Source organism: Phaenicophaeus curvirostris, chromosome 3 (genome assembly GCF_032191515.1).
Source record: "Phaenicophaeus curvirostris isolate KB17595 chromosome 3, BPBGC_Pcur_1.0, whole genome shotgun sequence".
In the NCBI taxonomy this organism is placed as follows: domain Eukaryota; kingdom Metazoa; phylum Chordata; class Aves; order Cuculiformes; family Cuculidae; genus Phaenicophaeus; species Phaenicophaeus curvirostris.
In genome coordinates, this window is record NC_091394.1 from 9,065,782 (window position 1) to 9,084,012 (window position 18,231).

An 18,231-nucleotide genomic window follows, 5' to 3' on the forward strand; every position below is an offset into this window, starting at 1 on the left:
CTTTTATATTTTATGTATGTAAAAAGTTTCTAACATATTAGAAGATAACGGTACGTGCACAATGGCTAGGAAAGAACTATCAAAACATCTTTCCTTTTCACACATCTGATTAAGTTGAATCAAAGATTGTATATGGTACTGGAAAAGCAAAAAAAGATTTTAAAGCCAGACACAAGTTCAGTCTATATGTGAGGAGATGTATAGCAGCACATAAAGAGATTAGGAATGTAGGTGTTAGATGGAGCAGCATCAGTGGAGCCTTAGTCAGTCATTCGCTACAAATCCACTCCTGATTTGTAGACTTTTAACCTCATTTTCCACAGTCTTGGATCTTCTATGGTCTTTTTAATCATAAAAGTCCATTATAAAATCTTATCGGAGGGAGTAGTAGGATTTTATGGTTACTATTTAGTTCCCTTTGGAGCAATACAACTTGTGGTGCTGGGCAATAGATAGGTGTGATTTCAGAGAGCAGCCAAATTCACTGCTGGAAGGGACTGCAAACTGAGCAGAGCAGAGCTCCTCAGTGTTGCACTTCTACTTCACTGTTCTCCTCCAGCCTCTCTGGGTGATGGCACAGCTCTCCACTGCCTCAAGGTAAACCAGTGAAAAATTAAATATACACTGAGCATGGGGAGGACTGTACCAGTGACTGAATATTCCACAACACAGAGAAGGAAAAAGGCAGGGATATTTCTGCTAATTTAATGAAATACAGCATGCTTTTCATGGCTGCTCTGAGGAAATAAGATAGTGCTGACTGTCCCACCATTTGGGCATTTCTTTTTTCATCCAAAGCAAGTTGCACATAATTTGTCCTATGAACAGTAAGACATCTGTTTTGCCTGCCTGAGGCCTCGCAAAAGGAAATGCTGAGCTACCTAGAATCTGCCTTATTTGTATTGAATTAGTACAGGCATTAAGACTTTAACTATTTTTGTTTGGTGACAGTTTGCTACTGATACCACCTTTGGGACAAGCACCTCTCTCTGTTACGTTGCTTTTCTTATCAATGACAGGAGAAAATGACTGATTGGCTTTGGCCCTTGCTTGAAACTCCATTTTGTGAGTTTCTTGAGTGCATATCCTGTAGCAAATAGATATTGCTAGTATGCACCAGTCTTCATTTACCAGGCTGAACAAGTGCTGACAGATGAGGGAGCTGACAGTCTGCCCTACTGTTGAAACTGGAAGATATAGTTACATGTGAATTTGCTGGCTTTTTTAGACCTGAATAACTGCAATTGTGTGTAAGGGTCACCTCTGGGCTCAGTTATCATTCTGAAGAAAAAAATGAGATGTTTTTAAAAAATTCATACATTTTTGACCTTCTGCTAAGTAATGCCTGAGGAGTGCATGGCCTTGGGAAGCCAGGTTTTCACAAAGTGGCACGGAAAAAGTTACACTGATGGTATTAAGATGGCAAACAGAGATGTTAGGTATAATTATTAACCAAATTAAATGACTGGTATTTTTTTTCCAATAACAGTGGCTCTCAAATCAGTCATCCTCTCCCTCCCTGTTTTCTGTCTGCCTGCCTGTCTCTCCCAAAGATTTTTGCACCATTTCATCTAATAATATGTATCTCTGCCAACTTGTTAATTAAGAGTCTGCTCCTCCATTGACTTCAGTGATACTAAAAATGCGGGGCCCTGCTTTCACAAAAATAAGGCAGTCATGACTAGGTTTATAATTCCACACCACCACTAGCTCTTGAGAACTTTCTGATAGTGGTTTGCCATAACAGTATAAAGAATCACAGAGGACAAACACAAAACTACGTGCTATGCACTCCACAGTTGAGTAATGATGTTTTAATAATCTTACTTTGGGGTTAAATCTCTCCCTCTTATCCCTATATCAGCTTAAAATCAAAATATCAAAGCTCTAGTAAGCAACTTTAAAAGAATCACGTTAACCAAAATATCTCCTTAGTGACTGTAAGCTTCTTACCAGAGTGAATTTGAAAAGTAGTAGAAAAAAATTTTCAGTATTTGTTATGACTCCCCTTAGCCTCACAGCAAGAACAGGTAGACTCTAGGTGGTCACTGAAAGGTGACCACTTCCATCTCTTAATTTTTCTTCATCTCCTGAAGTCCTTTACACTCAGCTTTTCTTTTTCTTCCTATGTTGCAGATATTATGAATTACTAGTTCAGCATATAATTCCTTGTGGCAGAATGGATTCCTGTCTCATTTAAACCAAGGGAGCTCTGATACAGTATTTCCTGGAAGTTTTTTCAAATCTTTTCAAAATGTTGTTTCTGTGTTCACCAAAGTAACTTTTACTCTGTGCAGAAAGTAGTCATATGCATCTAATTATTTAGGCAGGCTGGTATCTATTGCATCAATATACATGCAAAAGTGGTTTACTGCACAGAGTTTATCTGTTCAAATCTGCTTTGGCTACTGCTTCATATAGTCATAAAGAATGGTCTTATTTGCATTACGATAAGGACATTTAGCAAAAGGAGAGAAAGCTGCTGTCCTGGTCTCATTGTTGTTTATTATTGACACGCACAGTCAGCCAGAAAGATTTTTCTGAAGAAAATTATTTTGGTTTTATTTTTAATTATGAACGTAATTTTTTCAGTCTATAAAATTCTAATGTGACAGAAGTACTGATAAAGAGATCACAGGAAGGAAAGTTGGAAGGTAGAGGATTTATAGACATACTCTATATGTCTCTATATAACTCTATTAAAACTCTTTTGCTCTAGTTTCTTGTTAATACTCATCTAGCACAAAATCTAATTAACATTCTGGATAAAACACAGCATTATTTAGGCTTTGCTACACTCATAGACACCTTTCAATTAAAATGCTTGAGTTCACATAAAACATGTTCCTCTGTCCTTAGAAAAAGCTTTTAGGAAAACCAGTTGAGTCTTGACAAATTTGCATTAAATAAAAGGAGAGAGAGACTATCTGAAGTTTGTTTGGGTCTATTTAAAAAAATATATATTGTGTATATATACACATAAACATCTTTCAGGCCTTTTGCAAAAAGAAGCAAGAAATCTGGAAATGCCTGATTTTTAAAAGTCTCTGGCTGATCTCCAAAGTTTTCGACTTTTTTAGAAACAATGCTTTTCAGAGGCTAGTAATTTTAATGAGGGTTTCTGGCTCTACATAGCTATGCTCTACATAAACTTGTACTGAATTTGAACCACTTAACATTTTTATGGAGGAGCAAAGTAGATCTGGTTTAATATCTGAACAAATCAGTGCTTGTCAAACCTGTGGAACAAACTGCTCTTCCAGAATCAATTTTTTGATTCTCAGAGTTTATGTACCTTCTTTTTCTTGTTATCAATCAGTTGACAAACCTTTCTCGTGCTCCTGTGTCAGATTAATGACATTTTGTTATGAATTCACCGTAAAATGGATGTCAATAACATGTAAGCGAAATTAAAATAAAATCCTAGGGAAATTTTATGTTCCTTTCTATGGAACACTTAAAGTATTAGTCATACACAATGCCAAAAAAAAAATAATCTCCAAGTACTACTTTTTCTGTCTTTTCTAGCTTTTGTACAAGCTAAACCTTCTTTACTCTCCTTCTGTGCTTTTTTTTTACTTAGATAAACTATCTTTCTTCCTAAGCACTACTTACAGTTTCAAAAAAATGTAAGTAATCTGAGTTCATTTAAAGATCAAGTACCATAAGATGGTGTTTTCAAGCATCCTGAAAGTTTGTTAATGCTTTCCAACTAATTTCCGACTTCCCAGCCGAAAGCACTCTTTAGTGGATTGTAAATTTTTTCAAATAATAGACATCTGATCCGAGTTTCTTATGATTTTTCTTTTCAACAGATCACATACTTTCAGAAACCTGGTAAAATTTTATTTTAATATAAAAATCTGGTATTCTGACTGGGTGCTACGAGTTGTGAACTTATTAGCCTTTTAACGTCTATTAAAAAAAAATCATTTCCTCATTCTGAGGGACTCAGCTTTCCTTTAATATACATATTCACATGATATTTAAGTCAGAAGAAGAGAAGACTGCCGAACCTTCCTCTCACAAATAACAGTATCTAATACCACAATGGTCATCACGTTTCAAATAAAGAGTGCTCTTTTGAAGTACAATAGAGGTCCATAAAAAAATTGTCGTTTGTATGTATTTTATGAGTTTGACAGCATCATTTACATCTCTAAATAAAGTATCTCTTTGATCGCGTATGACTTCAAAAAAGAGGCAGGTCATCTATTTATGATGAAAGATCTCATGGATGAGATGCAAGCTTATACTCCCCTATATATATACTTGACAGGCTGTTAAACTGAAGTCTCATCACAAGTTCCCCCTTACTCTCATAACCAAATTGTGATCTTACAGAAGATTAACAACAAACGCAGAGGGAACTTTCCGAACAAAACTTTAGCTTCTAGTAAAGGCTTGGGCTCTTTTTCACAGTTGTGTAGACACAGAATTTTTTGATCCTTTAGGCTTCTGTAACAATCGTAGGACACTACAAAACAATATTGAACTCAATGTCAGTGTGGCAGTATTAACACTAATAAACTGGCCTAGCAAAGAAGCTTAGAGTAGGGTTAGGCACTTCTACAATCAACAACCTTTCCTGTGCTTTTGATTAAAATTTAATAAAAATGTTTCAGTGAGGTGAAGACTTGTCAAAAGCAGGTGAGGAAAGATCAACATTTACTTAGCCCAAATCTAATCCAGCCACTTTTTCCTCTTCTCATATTTCCCATTCATATGGAAGGGCTAGAGTGTCCCATCTATTCCTGAAACAAAACAGGGAGCATGACATGGTCTCTTATTCAGGAAAGAGGATTAAAAAAAAAGCTCCTATTTGTAGGACCTGAGGGATCTAAAACTCTGTCTGCATCCTTCTACCAGTCACAGCTCACCTATTTAAGCCAGAGGTATTTCTTTGACTGCAAGGATATAAAATTTCAGTGGGGTCACAGTGAGTCTTATTCAAAAAACCACCACTGTAAAATGTAAGAAGGCAGAATTCAGTGATGATCAACTCAGCGCCAAAATAAACCAACAAACCCAATATTGCACAGTCCCAGTGTGACCGCGGAGTTCAGGCTATGCAAACTGTGTAGAACAGACAAACTCTGCAGCTCTGTCTCGGGATACTCTTTACTGATTAGGAAATGGTGCTGGTGAAATTATCACATTAACATTTTACAGGAATACAAAGGAAGGACAAGAAAAGAGAGAGAGAAAGGGAAGCCGAGGGCAGATTTCTTCACTACGCTCTCTGAAATCATTTCATCCTCCCTAGATCCAGGACTGTATCTCAATGGGCTACAGTCTTTGTGACTGATTAAACAATAAAGTAAAATAGAAGATAAGTACTAAAGCACATGGTTTAAGTATTGACTTTATATTGTGATTTTAAATTGGATAAAGTAATACAGTGTAAATGTCTTTGTTGCTGCAGACTGCTGAATATATCTAGTTGGTAAGGCACAATAGAACTCCTCTTCTTCTTTATAGGGCCCTTGAAAGACCGGGATTTCAGCAATGAAATACTGGCCTTCATAGCCTTATGCCATAAACACATAAAGCAGTCCAACACGGAAGGTCAGTTATCAATCTGTTACACTGGCCTTTCTGTGTAGCACACAAAACTTCATAGCATAAGCCATTTTATATTGCATCCAAACCCATTCTGACATTGGGCTTGTGGTTTACATCATTATAGAAATACATGGCTTTAGCCAACATTCGATGAATCAGAGTCATAGAATGACTTCCAGTCATATTTTCAAATTATCTCTTTGTGTTGTTGTCAAGTCATTGTAAATCTTTAATGTTTTCTACTAGTTACAGGAACTGTCAAAATGGAATGAGAAAATCAATCTCCACAATACCAAATATGGTAATCTGCCATATTTACATATATTGGATTAAATGAATTAAATACAAAATTACTAAGAAATATTCAGTTGAGGCTGGCTACTAGTTAATTTTAGGACTTCATTTGCTAAAAATGCAAAAAGGAAAATTTTACTTTTTTCAAGTTTTTGCTGATAAAGTAAGAAAATAATCTGAAATAAATATTCGTGCATTTTCAAAACTATCTATGACGGATTTTTCGATAAAGTAGTATTTTGTTTGACACTGACAAAATTCCAGGATGAAAAAGATGAAAATAATAATAATAAAAAATAATTTTCAACACTATTCTATTAATGAATGAATTTCAATGGGAAAAAAGATTCTTTCCTTGGAGTTTCACATTTCTGTATATCATAGACTTAAAATTTTTACAGGATTCTTAAGTTGTTGGTGGTGTAAGCAATGTAATCCTACAGAACTGAGCTTTGTAGGCCCTTCAAATTGATCTAACTGACCTAATTGATCTAACAATAACTGAAAATAAATAAATAAATAAATAGTTGCTTAGGAAAGGAAAAAGTTCTTTATTAAAGAGCTGCAGCCACTTAGACTACACGTATATTAAAATTAATATTCAAATGTTTGTCTAAGAAAAATAAAATTCGGTCCACATAAATGCATTCCATTTCAGATCTGCATTTTCTGTTATCTTATGGACGCAAAAATGTTTCAAAGGATCACAAGAAATGCTAATTCACATTTTCAGACTACTCATATAACTGAGGAGTGATGAATTAAAACTATCTCATTTATCACAGTCACTTTTTCCTGTATTAATCTGTGATTCAGATAGATAGGAGACTGTTTTGACTGTGTTCTCTTTTATTTTATTTTGTTGTGTATTCATAATATTTTATTTTTCTTTCCAAATCTGTCAAATGGAGTGTGGTATATGACATCACAAATATTTTTCTATATAGAAACAATAGCCTTAGTATTTTTCCACAACAATTTAATATTTTCTGCTTAATGGGCAAACATAAGCATATTCCAACCCCTGAGGAATTCTGGGAATTGTAGTAAAATTGGTGTTTCCAGTAAAATATGTTATAAGTAGAATTACCTCTAGATGGCTTTTTTTCTAAAAAAAAAAAAAGGTAGAATTTATGCTATGTGATCTTACATATATGATATTCCTTGACACCTTGGTGCACAGATATTCTGAGGACACAAAACAATGTGGAGAATGACATTCTTCTTTCTCTTTACTGCTAGGAAGCAAGCTTTACTGCTTTTCTGAGAACTAAAAGTAATTTTTTCTCTACCAAATGATGATGCAATGACAAGATATTCTGTTACTGCAAAATTCCAGGGCACTATCGCTGAATCAGGACCACTTTGTGTTAGAAGCTCCACAAACATTGAACATAAACAAAAAACTTCCCAGAAAGCAAGAGGAAACACATTTTTTCCCCTTTTCAGTAGCTTAGTGGTGGTAAATTACTGGTTTCAAGCTGTATTTCATAAACTCTGTGAAAAATATTCTAAGCTTTCAGGTGTAGTAAAATGGAAGACTCTACAGCTATAGAATGAGAAGTAACTTTAAAAATATAAACCATAATAAGCAAATGAATAACATTGCTTTAATATAGATTTGGTTCATCCCTGAAAGTAAATTTATATTTCTCATCTTTTCAGACCGAACAATAGCATAAAATCCCTATAGCAGATATATATAATGAAGTACAGAAAGCAAATGATGAATAATAAATGATGTCTTGTTGTATGTTCCCTTTTGGAAAGGATTTGCATTAAACAACATTCTTGACTTGTCATTCAAAATGAAAAAACTAAATCTGCCTTCTCAATGTAATATTTACAAAGAGAATGCTTCTTGCCTTTTCTTCTAATGTGAATAGCAGAGTATCGTACACATATCTTTCTGGAATGAGGCAGGTAAAGTCACTCAGCTAGATCTATCATTTGCTGATTTTGTCGTTGTTGTTTTCTGTGGAAGATCTTCGATAACTTGTGCCCTTCTTCACCATGGAGTGTTTGTTGGTACACGTTTATATGTTGCACATGATCTGACAAAATTAACACAAAAAAATAAATTTAGTTTCTGGTAGTTCCAGAGGGCCTATACCAGCTCTTAACTGTTGTTGACACTGAAAATTGAAAGAAAAGCATTTCAAAAGTCAAGTACAGATAAAATGCCTTTCATTTAGTGTTCACATTGTGCAAATGTTGCAGATAATCTATTTTATAGAAATATGGATGGCATTGATATCGACCTTGCATATTTACAAAGTCTTCATTGAAAGACAAAAATAATCACAAACTATTTGCATTTTGCTGAGCTGAAGAGCATGTAGTAAGAGAGAACCCAAATCACTCAGAGCTTCAGGCTTAATTATACAATTTGGACTAAACTATGGTGACAGAACAAGAGGGAATGGCCTCAAGCTCCACTAGGGGAGGTTCAGGCTGGACATCAGAAAACAGGACTGGACCCAGCACTGAGCCCTGGGGACACCACTTGTAACTGGCCTCCAGCTGGAGTTAACTCCATTTCCCTCCACTCTCTGGGCCCTCCAGCCAACCAGTTTTCTACCCAGGAGAGTGTGCGCCTGGCCAGGCCAGAGGCTGACAGTTTCCGAAGCAGAAGGCTGTGAGAAACTGTCAAAGGCTTTACTGAAGTCCAGGAAGATACATCCACAGCCTTTCCCTCATCCAGCAGCCGAGTCACTTTGTCATAGGAGGCGATCAGGTTGGTTTGGCAAGACCTGCCTTTTGTGAACCCATGTTGACTGGGCCTGATCACCTGGTTCTCTTGCATGTGCTTCATGAGAGCACTCAAGATCACCTGCTCCATGACTTTTCCTGGCACTGAGGTCAGACTGACAGGCCTGTAGTTCCCTGGATCCTCCCTCTGACTCTCCTTGTAGATGGGCACAACATCAGCCAGCCTCCAGTCCAGTGGAAGGTCCCCAGTCTTCCAGGACTGCTGGAAGATGATGGAAAGGGGTTTGGCCAGCCTGCCTACATGATGTAGAATTTGACACAGAGTGTTTAATCTGGTTTTAAATACAGAAGTAAGTTTTAGTATCAAACCCAGAAGAAAACTACTTCTTCAGAGGAACATAGGTTAATGTTTTCATCTTGCTTTTCTGTAATTACCCAGGGTTACAGTGAATATAGTGTCATGGTATTTCTTTCTTAATTTTATATTCATGCTGTCAATTGACTAAGTCCTTTCTTTCTTGATCTCACTTATGAGCTTTTCAGCAACAAATGAAAATTTTCCAAATGGCGTTTGAATCAGATAACAAAAGCTGTGATACACAACGAAAAATAATGAAAAAGGCACTGTTTAATTTCTACCCTTAAATATCACCACTGTTTGATTAAGATCTGACCACTTAGATGATCATAAACCTGAGGAGAGTAGTAGGCAAGCAGCTGATCTGATATAGTCTTAATTGAGCTGCTAGGGTACTACAGGATAAAGCACAGCATTTCCAGGTTCTGAATTGCTTTTATTGTCTTTACCTTAATGGTTTAAAATTGTAAGAATAACTTTGAAGATATTTTTTCTCAGAAGCCTGATAGCAGCAGTTTTGTAGTATGAATCACCAAAGAAGGACCACAAATGTAATACAGAATTATTGGTTTTTTTCAGTTGACTTCTGCATTAGAGATCATTTTACCTGTTTCATTTCAGAAGGTTTAGATATAAGACCAGGGTATAATTTAGTAATTGTTCTAAAATACTTTGCACTTCTGTTCTGTTCCCTATAATATGTTTTAAGTTAGTTGTCAATCACAGTTATGTGAACACTAGTATAAAATGCTTATACAGGTATTTTTGTATAGTTATAAGGAGAACGTTCAGTTTAAATAAGTGTTTTGAAAGCAAAAAGCACACCTTTTATCCAGCTGTATTTACATAAACGTATGCTTTCTGTTCTCTAAATTACTCAGGTGCACCTAAACTGAGTCTAGCTTGAGATGACATTGCATAGATCCACCTGGACTCATATGGTCTAATTTTGGTCATCTAAGTCAAACTAAGCACTGCCTAGAAAGGAATGTCATCAATAAATACCATAAAGCACAGCTTGAAATAATAAAAACAGCAGAATCGCACCCTAGTTTGTACTCAAAGGGTGATCTTCATCTGCTCATTTTTAGATAGATAAGCATGCATGTATATTTGGGCTATTCATATGGACTTGTTTTGTAACTGATGGTGGGAACAAAAAGCTTCTAGGACAAAGTTACTCTCCTACAGCAAGCATCTAAAATAAGACAAATGAGTCATGGCCTCAGAGTGCCTCTCTCTTTACAAAGAGGGTCTAGATAACTAGCTGAGATGTGAAAGTCTGTCCAGTACTTGTCTGAAGTTAACAGATCTATCTCACTCATGGTGATTTGGCACTGCTTAGCTGTCATAGGTGCCTTTATGCAACTCTTTGTAATTGATAAATACAGACTTTTCAGAGATGAATCATTTCCAGTGAGTTTTAAAACAGAGTTCAGTTAAAATATTGTGATGCTAATTTCTCAATATGGCATGTCACTTACATGATATTTCAGCCAAATTTAATGGGGAATCAGATTAAGATGAATGAATGAGTCCAGTACGTACTGAATTGATTTAATAAGTTAGTTTGTTAAAATCCAGTTTTTAATGTGCCTAGTTTATTTGGATCTAGAAAAAGCTTTCAAACTACCTTAATGTGAAGCTAAACACTCTGATTCAGAGGCTGAAAGAACTAACAAGAAAAGCAACTGTTGATAAGACGAAACTTATTTGCAAGACCAGCATTACAAAGAAGAACGTGAAAAAAAACAGAGGACAAAATACTGATTCTTGTTTTGTCAGTAAAACATAGCTACTTTTTTCCCCTTAATCTTTTGATATTTATAGAGAAAATTTGCCTAGCATGCCTCTGTTTGGGCACCTGTAACTTTCACATGGATGTTTGTGTCTGTGTCTAATCAAGTCTAATGTTATGTTTGAAAGTCTGAATTATAACACTATGAAAACAGTCAGCAAGTTTGGCCCTGGCAGTTCTTATGATAGCAAATTAAAGATGGAGATGAAAGCCTGTACTTAACTAATTTCAATGAGAGTTTGGCCATTGTTTTAAAGGGACCGTAGCATCATGTTAAGACTCTGATTTCTGATACTGTGTTTTGTGTCAGAGTTACTCACTCTGCACTTTTGGATTACGTGAATGAGGCTGCCAGATAACGTAAGCAGATGTATCAACTCTGAAATCAATAGAGTCACTTCGATTTGTTCCAGCTGGTAACTGGGCCAGAGATGCTTACATAAATGATGTAACTTCCTTGTTATTCTTGCTTTGATTGATCTTTTGCACACTGATTATTTCAATGCTATCAGAAACCATACACCTATTTAAATTGGGTCTCTGATTCACGCCTTTTGAGATTTGCTTGCTATCATATAGATGCATTAATTAAAACATACTCGGTTTACATCTGGGTGCACTCAACTACACTGAAGTAACTCATGGGAGGAAGATTGTTTCTGTAAATAAAGATGCTGGCTGCACAGTGACTGTGGCATGTTTCAGCCTACCATTTACATTGTTAATGGGTCTGGAGTGCATGTTTACGCAGAAGGCATAAAAGGAATTCATTGCACTTCCCTATGTGTTATTCAATGGCACAATAACCTTGAAGTGTCTTAATTTGTCTTTTTTTCTAATGTTGCACACAAGAATGAGTGTTGCTGTTGTCTTAAAAAAAATCAACTAAGTATAGTAGTCCCCAGATTTCCACTGTATGTGGATATTTCTAACACATCATACAGAAAATGTACTCTTTCCATACTTCAAATGCCTGTTCTATAGACATGAGTATGTTGTATGCTTAAAAAACAAGCACAAAGATGAAAAGAAAAAAATCAGTTTATAAAATCTCTCTTTAAGTGGGCAGGAAATAAGAAAGGTGGCTGCAATTACAACATAATTTTGAAAAAAAACCCCACACAATATAACTTGCACAATATTTTGGAAAGCTCTCAAGAATGTCCATCAGTCTTTGCCTGTATTTCCCTCTAGGACTGTTGTTTATAAATTGCTTTTTCCCCCCCTCTTTTCTCTTGTATTATTGCCCTATACTTGCCAACTTCTGTACTTCTGCCTAAAGAAGTATAGGAAATACTATATTTCTGCGAATTGACATTTATGTTAGCATTTCAAAACATTTAACATTGAATTACTCAGAGAGTGAAAATAAAACTGGAAGATATATTTTTCATTTTCTTTAAACATAAGATTCTTTTCCAGTCCAATGTCATAGCCATTTATTTACAGCATACAACTAATGAGGAAGAAAATAAAAAGATCGTATGAATTTTTGAGATTCAGATTTTTTTAAGAATGTATTTCTTCTATGTCTATCAAAATATGCACAAACTTGCTAAGCAATTGCAATTTAATATAAAATCTTACCAATATATATACTGCAGCTTAGCACATACATATGCAAGTTCCCATTTAATAAGGTAAATAGAGAAGATGCGAACATGTAGTATCGTTTCTCAGAGTAAGGCCTAGTATCTGCAAATAGACTTGTAAATAAATAAGTAGGCACTTGAAGTTCTTGGGATTGAACATGATTGCGGTATTGTTCAACTTTCAGATTTTCAACATTCAAAAACCATTTGTATTATCTCTTGTGTTCACATGCATGTATATGCATTTATTTCATCCAAATCTCTTTTTCTTGTCACATGTATGCCTTCTAAACAATTCTACTAGATGATACACATTGCATATGCACTGAAAGAAGATATTTTGACAGCAGTAGGGATCAGGGACTAACCTCTTGTCATAATTTCATTTTCTGTTACCCCATAGGCACTGTTTTACCATCAATAATTACATGGTGATGATTAATACTGCAAGTAATAATTTTAAAGTCACTGTACTCCTCTATCATTATTTTTTGCTCCTCTGCCAGTTAAAAAATCCGCATTTTTTCTTTTTCACTTTTTTTTTTAATTTCCTCTACAGTATTAGAAATAATTTAGAATACATTGCACATGGCAAAAACCAGGAATTCTTCTACTGAAATTTATTCTTTGGTTGACAACATTTAACTGAGGTGGAAGAACCTGACCTATGTCATACCAAGCTCCTTTGACACTGCAGAGCCATGTTGTTTTATATGGACAACCTGACGACTGTCCATTTGCCTGGATGGGTTTGGTAATTTACTCCATGTTGCAATGGAAAGACTCATTCAGGCAAGCAGTGGGATTTTCTTGCTTAGTTAAGAGAAACTGCAGCTGCTGTTCTGTGAATCTTGAACAGTAATGGTCTGTGTGTTCAGTGCAAAAAAAAATATTATTATTTATAAACTAAAGTGATGCTTTGGACAAATCACATCAAGAATATTTGTTGTCATTGTACAGCAGCAAGGTTGTTCACAGGTGTAGTGGAATCCTAGTGGAGGGGAATATCAAAGAAATTCCTTAGATACTTTGAATCATAACGTCATGGTATATTTTAGTGGAACTCAATCAAATAATTGCTACTCTTGTGCCTAAACTTATCGTACAAACAAATAATAAATGAGAGTAGAAAAATAAGAAGAAATACAAGTCCAAAGAAAATTCTAACCTTAGGTGAATGTTTTACTAAAATACCTAATGACATGGGTTAACCAGTAAGTAAATCAACTAAAGTGTTCCCTAAAAAAGAAAAATGTGAAAGCATACATGTATATGAACACACTCATATACTTATTTTATGTTCACTGCTGGGAAATTAGTAGTAACCTTACACTGAAATTAAGACAAAACTCAAAGATTTAACCAAATTAAAAAGCCAACAGAATATGTTAATTAGATTATCCATAGTCTAGAGACCAGTTGTCATGCTTCTGCACACATGTACCCATGCGCACATCTCCCAGTTTTTTTAGGCTAGGGTTAACATGAGACATTCCTCCTGGTATTGTGCTATTTCCTTCTCCGTGGCCAGACAAAACAGGGGAGGCATTTGGAAAAAAAATCAAAGGCCATGAATAAAAAAATAAAAGAATAAAATTGCCCACAAAACCACACGAAACAACATGAAACAAGTCTCATTATGTTAGGCTGCAAGCAAATGAAATTCTGACATGTGGATTTGTCTTTCTAGTTAAATTTTTTTGCCACAAAGAAATTTATAATCAACACTTCTGGATATGTCACTCTATATTAACTGCGGGAAACAAATTTTTTAAAATTTTAGGAAGAATATTACTATGCTACTGATGTCTGCTGATCATGCTCTTGAAAATACTTTCAGGATTTTTGAACAGGCTGCAGAGCTACTGCAGAGTATGCTTTTCCTAAGCATACTTAAGAAGAAAATTTTAAGAAGAACATAATACCAACCTGAATAAAACGCCATTTTCTAGAATAGGTGCCACGGAAAATACTATGGCACAAACAAGAATTTCCATCTTTAGAAATCTGACCTTTGTACAGGAAGCATTTGTTGCATATGTGAGAAGAACGAGGTCTTCAACACCACTTTTATAGATCTCCATAGATTTATTCCATTAATGAGGAACACATGTTTAGTTGGACTTTGGGAGTATTGAATCAGCTGCCTAGTGGTGCTGAAGACATTCTTGTTGATTTTTAGTCTTCATTTTTGGGGGAAATGAGAGTATATCAACTGTATCTGACAGAATAGTCATGTTACAAAACATGAAGAAGTGAGAGACTGAGTAACCACATATTGCAGGAATTTCATTTTAAATGCATACTATGAGAGAAAGCCTAAATATAGATGGGCCCTTCAACCACAACTTGCAGGATTATCTATCTGCCAAGGGTACATACTAAATGTCATGTGCATGTGGTGCAACTGTGATATGTAGAGTGTTAATCCTGATTTCAAATAACCCTCTGATAGAAGCATGCTGATTGCTCCTGCTTTCACCACGCGCATTACAACTTACCTGCATATTTCTTGCTCCTGTTTTAGTATTTCTTTCTAGAATTTATGTGTAATAAATCACATCTTCCTTTTAGATTGTCTCTAAATAATTTGCTTGAAAAATGCAGTAAGAAGGGCTCTAGACCATGGGACGAACTTTTTCAATATAAGCTATTCATTTCAATCTTAGTCCTTGAAAATTCTTCCCAGTAGTACTTTAATGAGAAATGAGTACTTTTGCCACTGATATCTTTAATGTGAAAACGTTTAGGCTCTGAGGTCTGAGTTTTTGGGACATCTGCCTTTTTTCTTCTCAAAGATATTGTTAGTCTTTCTTCTTCCTACTCATGTTACTACTGTAACTAACTCTTAGCAGCTCTAGTTACCAAAGATGTCTAAAATGGCTGGCAATTCCAGAAAATTTACCACTACATTGTTTTCTAATGTAGTTGACATTAGTACAACAGAATTTCTGTTGCAAACCTTGGAACAGAATTCTCAGTGAAGACGAGAGTAAGCATTTAATTTCACTGCGTAGTCTTCCTTACAAAATTATGCTTCTTTCTGGAAAACCTTTCTGTCTAGAGATCAGCTCATACATCTAGGAAAAATTACTACCCATACTGTTGCAAAACAGGGAAATTCCTTTAAATTCCTACAGGGTCACTGTCTTTTGTTGTTTCATTGAAACAAACAATTACTATGTTTTTCCAGCTCATTTAACACAGTAAGCTATGTCTGGTCATTAAGTGAATTTTGAATTCTGCTCTTGCCTTCTATCTGCATTTGATTACAGCATAAATATTGTGATTTCAAACATATTTTTAATGGCAATGCCTTTATTTTCATTTATAGAAATCCTTGTCATGCTGAGATCTATTCCAGAGGTTGTTTATTTATGCCTTCTTTTTTCCTTCTTTGTAAAATAGTGAATACTGTAATTTAACTTCTTGAAACAGTTTATGTGTGTAACGGCAGCAGATTTTTCTTTTTTATTTGCAAATTAATCTTTTACTTCTTCTACCTTTTCCTTACTAAAGCTGATGAGCTTTGATCTTCAAACCTTATCCATATAAATATCAATTATCTAGATTTTTTTTTCTGAGATCACGTCCAGAGCTTATATTATTCTAGAAGACTTTTATATTCAGGGACGTCTCACTTTCTGATGTTCAGGATGTTCACTTGTAAGCTGTATTGAAACTCGCCAGGATGCTCTGTGAGATGTGTTAATATAGTGTTGACATGACCCGTGTCTACTTGAATGATTCTGAGCACCTCATTGCTCAGCCAGGGCTTACAAACTAAAATTGTGATAGATGCAGATTTAAGAGTTAGATGATTTCACTTGAACACTCTTGTGTATAAACTACTAAAACAGAGAGTGAGAAACTCTCCAGGGGGGTGGTTTGTAGGTAGAATAATGGAAAAGTCCTCAATATCATATTCTCTCAACATATTTTTATCTTTTTGAGGAAAAAATAAGCATTATATGCATGACAATTCTACCCCACATGCAAAGTAAGAATTATCAAAAGGATGATTTTTTAAAAAACTTATTTACTTTCATCATTACATCAGCTATAATGCTATCTTTGATAAAGTAATATTTAAAATCCCTAGTAACACTTATATGATACTCTATAGTCAAACATTTCAACTATTAAAGCTGAACGATTCTCTGCCATGGGTTTTATCATAGTTTGGCAAGAAAAAAATGGGAAATTTATAATTTGCTGTTGTGTTTCTTACTTTAAGGCATCTTTTTTTATTCTTCTGTAAAATACATCCTAAGAGATTCAGTAATATGCAATCTAATATGAAATGAAGACTATTTTCGCAGCATGCAGCATGTGATTATGTGAACCTAGTCTACCTTAACCTCCCTAATGGAACCCACAACTTTCATAGGGGTGAATCAGAAGCATGAAAACCTCACAACAGCCAAAGCTAGGTTCATTAGGGTACTAAAATGTTTCATAGAATAGGCGTAAGTCTAAAGCCAAAGAGCTCAGCAGTCATAACTAAGATCAGGTAAAGTTCTTAAAGATCCTACTCACATTTTACTGTAGCCTTACAAGATATGTTCTTCTCTTTCATCTTGTCTGAAACACCAATAGTTCTCAGCATTGTTCAGGCTTGGACAAATATTAGCAGTGGTTCTGGATTCCTGGCACTGCCTCCTACCCAGCATGATTTTCTGTCATGTCTCTCTGTATATCAGTCTCTTTGCACTGCTTAGATCTCCAAATTTGTACTGAGCTACTTAAACCTCCTTGCTTTCTCTTTTTGTCTCCCTACAGCACAAGCTTTGCCCACCTTGCACTTCTGAAACAACTCCCAGCTGGATTTTAGAATCATAGAATAGTTAGAGTTGGAAGGGACCTTACAGATCATCTTGTTCCAACCCCCTTGCCGTGGGCAGGGACACCTCCCACTGGATCAGATAACCCAGGCCCCATCCAACCTGGCCTTGAACACCTCCAGGGATGGGACATCCACAACTTCCCTTGGCAACCTGTTACAGTGTCACACTACTCTCATGGTGAAGAAATTCTTCCTAATGTCTAGTCTAAATCTGCTCTTCTCCAGTTTATACCAGTTCCCCCTTGTCCTATCACCACAAGCCTTTTTCTTGTTACCGTTTTCTCTTTCTGTTTCCCTCTCCATCCCAAGGTTGCCTATCACCTATAATTCCAGGACAAGGAAAACAGGCATCCTTATTCCTTACTGCCAGGCTACAGCCTTTAAAAGCTGTATGTTGTACCTATCTGTATTGGGTTTATGTGACAAGGTTTTGGTAATTGTGGAGCTGCAGAGTCGGCTTCAGTTAGAAGATGTCAGAAGCTGGTTGGAGTCCTTTCCAGCAAGCTCTATGATGGACCCACCACTGGCCACAGCTGAGCCAAGTAGCAAGGCTGGTGGCTCCTCTATGATATGACGAGGAAGAAGGAGCAGCAGAGAAAAAATGTTATGAACTGACCACAACCCACATGCCCCATTCAGTCTGCACTGACTGGGGCAGGATGGAAGGAGGCAGAAGAGTAAGGAGTGAAGCTGATCCTGGGAAGATGGGAGGGGTGGAGTAAAGCTGTTCGTTCGTCTTCCTCACTATCCTACTCTGTATATAATTTGCAGTAAGTTAAATTATTCTTCCCCAAGATGAGTATGTTTTGCTTATGGTAGTAACTGCTGACTGATCTGCCTGTCTTTATGTCAGTACATGAGGTTTTCTTCTTATTTTCTCCTTTTGTCCTGCTGAGGAGGGGGAGTGACAGACCTGCTTGATGGGCACCTGGTAGTCAGCCTGCTAGCCTAGGTTAACCCACCACAATATCACATAGCGAACAGGAATTACAGAAATTACATTACCTTTCATCACCACCTAAAAAAAAAAATTAATCTATTAATAGGATGGAGAAACAGATTTAAT